This window comes from Heptranchias perlo, unplaced genomic scaffold (genome assembly GCF_035084215.1).
Source record: "Heptranchias perlo isolate sHepPer1 unplaced genomic scaffold, sHepPer1.hap1 HAP1_SCAFFOLD_255, whole genome shotgun sequence".
Lineage (NCBI taxonomy): Eukaryota > Metazoa > Chordata > Chondrichthyes > Hexanchiformes > Hexanchidae > Heptranchias > Heptranchias perlo.
In genome coordinates, this window is record NW_027139267.1 from 157,501 (window position 1) to 165,000 (window position 7,500).

Here is a 7,500-nt window from a genome sequence, read left to right on the forward strand (position 1 = left end):
AAGCGAGCTCGGGGCCCCGGTTTGTCCGTCCCACCCGGAGGCCCATATCTCCGGAAGGCACAGGCCGATTTCCACCGGGTATGGCTCGTTGTGTGCGGCCGGACCAGGCGCAGCGGACGGTACCGAGCACTCGGAGGTCGGGCGCTGCCCGCCGGAGGTACAGCGAAAGGCTGCAAACCACTTTCCGCCGCCTCCCTCCGCGGGCGTGAGACCGACGGTCGTCGGGTTTAGTTCCGCGGCTAGAGCAGGACGAGGGGCAGCGAACGGTACCGGAACGAACCCGGTCGCACACCGGGAAGTCGAGTGCCGGGTCTCGAAACGGAGCCGGGTCGGCCCAGTTTAAAACGGAGAAGAGAGTGCTGCCCTCTGCGGGTGAAAACATGGAAGTACGTTGGTTAATGATTTCCAGTTCACCCCGCTTGGTCAGGCCCACTCGGAGGCGGATAACTCCGGAACGCCGAGGCCGATTTCCTGCGGGTATGGCTCGTTGCGTGCGGCAGGAGGCGGCGCAGCGTTCGGTACCGAGCACTCGGAGGTGCGGTGCTGCCCGCCGGAGTGACAGCGAAAGGCTGCGCACCGCTTTCCGCCTGCTAACTCGGCGTCCGTGAGACCGACCGACTCCGCTTTAGCACCGGAGCTAGAGTGGGGCAAGGGGCACCGAAGGGTACCGGAACGATGACGTTCGCACACCGGGAAGTCGAGTGCCGGGCCGCCGAAAGCGAGCAGGGTGCCACCGCTCGGGGCCCCGGTTTGTCCGTCCCACCCGGAGGCCCATATCTCCGGAAGACACAGGCCGATTTCCACCGGGTATGGCTCGTTGTGTGCGGCCGGACCAGGCGCAGCGGACGGTACCGAGCACTCGGAGGTCGGGCGCTGCCCGCCGGAGGTACAGCGAAAGGCTGCAAACCACTTTCCGCCGCCTCCCTCCGCGGGCGTGAGACCGACGGTCGTCGGGTTTGTTTCCGCGGCTAGAGCAGGACGAGGGGCAGCGAACGGTACCGGAAGGAACCCGGTCGCACACCGGGAAGTCGACTAGCGGGCCGCCGAAAGCGAGCACGGGGCCCCGGTTTGTCCGTCCCACCCGGAGGCCCATATCTCTGGAAGGCACAGGCCGATTTCCACCGGGTATGGCTCGTTGTGTGCGGCCGGACCAGGCGCAGCGGACGGTACCGAGCACTCGGAGGTCGGGCGCTGCCCGCCGGAGGTACAGCGAAAGGCTGCAAACCACTTTCCGCCACCTCCCTCCGCGGGCGTGAGACCGACGGTCGTCGGGTTTGTTTCCGCGGCTAGAGCAGGACGAGGGGCAGCGAACGGTACCGGAACGAACCCGGTCGCACACCGGGAAGTCGACCAGCGGGCCGCCGAAAGCGTGCTCGGGTCCCCGGTTTGTCTGTCCCACCCGGAGGCTGATATCTGAGGAAGTCCGAGGCCGATTTCCTCCGGCTAACTCGGCGGGCAATGTGTCCCCCCCACCATCTTCGGCTGATTACCGTGGCTGGACCGGATCAAGGAGCAACGGAACCGTGCCAGAACGACGTCGGTCGGACGGCGTGAACTGATAGTGCCGAGGCCGGAAACCGAGCCGGAAATGTGCACCGATTTATTGGTCCCACTCGCAGGCCCATATCTCCGGAAGGCCGAGGCCGATTTCCTCCGGGTATGGTTCGCTGCGTGCAGCCGGAAGGGGAGCAGCGGACGGCACTGAGCAGCCGGAGGTGCGGCGCTGCCCGCCGGAGCTGCAAGCGAAAGGCTGCGCACCGCTTTCCGCTGGTTAACTCGGCAGGCCGTCAGGCCGACCGACTCCGCTTCAGCACGGGAGCTAGAGTCGGGCAAGGGGCACCGAAGGGTACCGGAAGGATCACGTTCGGACACCGGGAAGTCGAGTGCCGGGCCGCCGAAAGCGAGCTCGGGGCCCCGGTTTGTCCGTCCCACCCGGAGGCCCATATCTCGAGAAGGCACAGGCCGATTTCCTCCGGGTTTGGCTCGCTGCGTGCGGCCGGACGAGGTGCAGCGAACGGTACCGAGCACTCGGAGGTGCGGCGCTGCCCGCCGGAGGTACAGCGAAAGGCTGCAAACCGCTTTCCGCCTCCTCTCCCCTCGGGCGTGAGACCGACGGTCGTCTGGTTTGCTTCCGCGGCAAGAGCAGGACGAGGGGCACCGAGCGGTACCAGAACGAACCCGGTCGCACACCGGGATGTCGAGTGCCCGGCCCAAACCCGCTACCCCCCCCCCCACCCGAAAGCGAGCCACGGTTTGTGGATTAAAAGTGAAGCGGCAAAGATTTGTAAAACAGCGTGAAATGATGAACCAGAAGCCCAAAGTAATGGTGGGAATAAAAGTTCCGAAATGTGAAATGGTGAACCAGAAGTTGTGTGAACTGTTTAACCCAAAGTGGCAAAAATGGATTAAAAGGGGTGAAATGATCGACCGCAAAGCAGGGCAAGCATTAAACAAAAGCAGCAGCATTTTTTAAAAAGGGACAAATGGTTTACCAGAATCCCAAAAGAATGCTCAGAGACTTAAGTGCCAAAGGGGCAAATGGTTAACCAGAAGCTGGGTGAACTGCTTAACCCAAAGTGGGAAAAAGGATAAAAAAGGGGTGAACTGATCAACCAGAAGTCGACAACAATGTGCGGCGATTAAGTCTGAAAGAGGGAAAGGTTGACCGGAAAGCAGGGAAATGATTAAACAAAAGCAGAAAAATTCAGTAAAAAGGGGCAAGTGGTGAACCAGAAGTTGGGTGAACTGCTTAACCAAAAGTGGGAAAGAGGATTAAAAGGGGAGAAATGTTGAACCAGATGTCGAAAACAATGCGCGGCGATGAAGTCTGAAAGAGGAAAAGGTTGACCGCAAAGCAGGGAAAGGATTAAACAGAAGCAGCAATATCTTTTAAAAAGGGACAAATGGTGAACCAGAATCCCAAAAGAATGCTCAGAGACTTAAGTCCCAAAGGGGCAAATGGTTAACCAGAAGCTGGGTGAACTGTTTAACCAAAAGTGGGAAAAAGGATTAAAATGTTGTGAAATGATTAACCAGAAGGCGAAAGCAAAGTGCGGCGGCGAAGTCCTAAAGGGGAAAAGGTTGACCATAAAGCAGGGAAATGATTAAACAAAAGCAGAAAAATTCAGTAAGAAGGGGCAAATGGTTAACCAGAAGTTGGGTGAACTGCTTAACCAAAAGTGGGAAAGAGGATTAAAAGGGGAGAAATGTTGAACCAGATGTCGAAAACAATGCGCGGCGATGAAGTCTGAAAGAGGAATAGGTCGACCGCAAAGCAGGGAAATGATTAAACAAAAGCAGAAAAATTCAGTAAAAAGGGGCAAATGGTGAACCAGAAGCTGGGTGAACTGCTTAACCAAAAGTGGGAAAAAGGATTAAAAGGGGAGAAATGTTGAACCAGATGTCGAAAACAAGGTGCGGCGATGAAGTCTGAAAGAGGAATAGGTCGACCGCAAAGCAGGGAAAGGTTTAATCAAAAGCAGCAATATCTTTTAAAAAGGGACAAATGGTGAACCAGAATCACAAAAGAATGCTCAGAGACTTAAGTCCCAAAGGGGAAATGGTTAACCAGTAGCTGGGTGAACTGTCCAACCCAAAGTGGGAAAAAGGATTAAAAGGGGTGAAATGATTAACCAGAAGGCGAAAGCAAAGTGCGGCGGCGAAGTCGTAAGGGGAAAAGGTTGACCAGAAAGCAGGGAAAGCATTAAACAAAAGCGGCAACATTTTTAAAAAAGTGGCAAATGGTTAACCAGAATCCCAAAAGAATGCTCAGAGACTTAAGTCCCAAAGGGGAAATGGTTAACCAGAAGCTGGGTGAACTGGTGAACCAAAAGTGGGAAAAAGGATTAAAAGGGGAGAAATGTTTAACCAGAAGGCAAAAGCAAAGTGCGGCGGCGAAGTCCAAAAGGGGAAAAGGTTGACAAGAAAGCAGGGAAATGATTAAACCAAAGCGGAAAAATTCAGTATAATGGGGCAAATGGTTAACCAGAAGCTGGGTGAAATGGTTAACCGAAAGTGGCAAAAAAAGATTTAAAGGGGAAAAATGATTAACCAGAAGTCGACAACAATGCGCGGCGATGAAGTCTGAAAGGGGAAAAGGTTGACCACATAGCAGGGAAACGATTAAACAAAAGCGGCAACATTTTTAAAAAAGTGGCAAATGATTAACCAGAATCCCAAAAGAATGCTCAGAGACTAAGTCCCAAAGGGGAAATGGTTAACCAGAAGCTGGGGGAAATGGTTAACCAAAAGTTGCAAAAATGATTAAAAGGGGTGAAATGATTAACCAGGAGGCTAAAGCAATGTGCCGCGGTGAAGTCTGAAAGAGGGAAAGGTTGACCAGAAAGCATTAAACAAAAGCGGCAACATTTTTTAAAAATTGGCAAATGATTAACCAGAATCCCAAAAGAATGCTCAGAGACTAAGTCCCATAGGGGAAATGGTTAACCAGAAGCTGGGGGAAATGGTTAACCAAAAGTTGCAAAAATGATTAAAAGGGGTGAAATGATTAACCAGAATTCGAAAATAATGTGCGGCGATGAAGTCCTAAAGGGGAAAAGTTTGACCACAAAGCAGGGAAAGCATTAAACAAAAGCGGCAACATTTTTTAAAAATTGGCAAATGATTAACCAGAATCCCAAAAGAATGCTCAGAGACTAAGTCCCAAAGGGGAAATGGTTAACCAGAAGCTGGGGGAAATGGTTAACCAAAAGTTGCAAAAATGATTAAAAGGGGTGAAATGATTAACCAGGAGGCTAAAGCAATGTGCCGCGGTGAAGTCTGAAAGAGGGAAAGGTTGACCAGAAAGCATTAAACAAAAGCGGCAACATTTTTTAAAAATTGGCAAATGATTAACCAGAATCCCAAAAGAATGCTCAGAGACTAAGTCCCAAAGGGGAAATGGTTAACCAGAAGCTGGGGGAAATGGTTAACCAAAAGTTGCAAAAATGATTAAAAGGGGTGAAATGATTAACCAGGAGGCTAAAGCAATGTGCCGCGGTGAAGTCTGAAAGAGGGAAAGGTTGACCAGAAAGCATTAAACAAAAGCGGCAACATTTTTAAAAAAGTGGCAAATGATTAACCAGAATCCCAAAAGAATGCTCAGAGACTGAGTCCCAAAGGGGAAATGGTTAACCAGAAGCTGGGGGAAATGGTTAACCAAAAGTTGCAAAAATGATTAAAAGGGGTGAAATGATTAACCAGGAGGCTAAAGCAATGTGCCGCGGTGAAGTCTGAAAGAGGGAAAGGTTGACCAGAAAGCATTAAACAAAAGCGGCAACATTTTTTAAAAAGTGGCAAATGATTAACCAGAATCCCAAAAGAATGCTCAGAGACTAAGTCCCAAAGGGGAAATGGTTAACCAGAAGCTGGGGGAAATGGTTAACCAAAAGTTGCAAAAATGATTAAAAGGGGTGAAATGATTAACCAGGAGGCTAAAGCAATGTGCCGCGGTGAAGTCTGAAAGAGGGAAAGGTTGACCAGAAAGCATTAAACAAAAGCGGCAACATTTTTTAAAAATTGGCAAATGATTAACCAGAATTCCAAAAGAATGCTCAGAGACTAAGTCCCAAAGGGGAAATGGTTAACCAGAAGCTGGGGGAAATGGTTAACCAAAAGTTGCAAAAATGATTAAAAGGGGTGAAATGATTAACCAGGAGGCTGAAGCAATGTGCCGCGGGGAAGTCTGAAAGAGGCAAAGGTTGACCAGAAAGCATTAAACAAAAGTGGCAACATTTTTTAAAAATTGGCAAATGATTAACCAGAATCCCAAAAGAATGCTCAGAGACTAAGTCCCAAAGGGGAAATGGTTAACCAGAAGCTGGGGGAAATGGTTAACCAAAAGTTGCAAAAATGATTAAAAGGGGTGAAATGATTAACCAGGAGGCTAAAGCAATGTGCCGCGGTGAAGTCTGAAAGAGGGAAAGGTTGACCAGAAAGCATTAAACAAAAGTGGCAACATTTTTAAAAAATTGGCAAATGATTAACCAGAATCCCAAAAGAATGCTCAGAGACTAAGTCCCAAAGGGGAAATGGTTAACCAGAAGCTGGGGGAAATGGTTAACCAAAAGTTGCAAAAATGATTAAAAGGGGTGAAATGATTAACCAGGAGGCTGAAGCAATGTGCCGCGGTGAAGTCTGAAAGAGGGAAAGGTTGACCAGAAAGCATTAAACAAAAGTGGCAACATTTTTTAAAAATTGGCAAATGATTAACCAGAATCCCAAAAGAATGCTCAGAGACTAAGTCCCAAAGGGGAAATGGTTAACCAGAAGCTGGGGGAAATGGTTAACCAAAAGTTGCAAAAATGATTAAAAGGGGTGAAATGATTAACCAGGAGGCTAAAGCAATGTGCCGCGGTGAAGTCTGAAAGAGGGAAAGGTTGACCAGAAAGCATTAAACAAAAGTGGCAACATTTTTAAAAAATTGGCAAATGATTAACCAGAATCCCAAAAGAATGCTCAGAGACTAAGTCCCAAAGGGGAAATGGTTAACCAGAAGCTGGGGGAAATGGTTAACCAAAAGTTGCAAAAATGATTAAAAGGGGTGAAATGATTAACCAGGAGGCTGGAGCAATGTGCCGCGGTGAAGTCTGAAAGAGGGAAAGGTTGACCAGAAAGCATTAAACAAAAGTGGCAACATTTTTTAAAAATTGGCAAATGATTAACCAGAATCCCAAAAGAATGCTCAGAGACTAAGTCCCAAAGGGGAAATGGTTAACCAGAAGCTGGGGGAAATGGTTAACCAAAAGTTGCAAAAATGATTAAAAGGGGTGAAATGATTAACCAGGAGGCTGAAGCAATGTGCCGCGGTGAAGTCTGAAAGAGGGAAAGGTTGACCAGAAAGCATTAAACAAAAGTGGCAACATTTTTAAAAAATTGGCAAATGATTAACCAGAATCCCAAAAGAATGCTCAGAGACCAAGTCCCAAAGGGGAAATGGTTAACCAGAAGCTGGGGGAAATGGTTAACCAAAAGTTGCAAAAATGATTAAAAGGGGTGAAATGATTAACCAGGAGGCTAAAGCAATGTGCCGCGGTGAAGTCTGAAAGAGGGAAAGGTTGACCAGAAAGCATTAAACAAAAGCGGCAACATTTTTTAAAAATTGGCAAATGATTAACCAGAATCCCAAAAGAATGCTCAGAGACTAAGTCCCAAAGGGGAAATGGTTAACCAGAAGCTGGGTGAAATGGTTAACCAAAAGTTGCAAAAATGATTAAAAGGGGTGAAATGATCAACCAGAAGTCGAAAATAATGTGCGGCGATGAAGTCCTAAGGGGCAAAAGTCACCCAGAAGGCAGGGAAATGATCAAACGAAAGCAGCCAAAAAATTATTAAAAGAGGGGAACTGATGAACCAAAAGATGAGAAACGGCCCGCAGAGACTAAGTCCAAAACGGGAACTGGTGAACCGGAAATGATTAACCAAAAACTAAGTCCGAAGAGGGAACTGGTAAACCAGAACTGAGTAACCCGATTTTTAAAATTAATTATAAATGGGGAAACG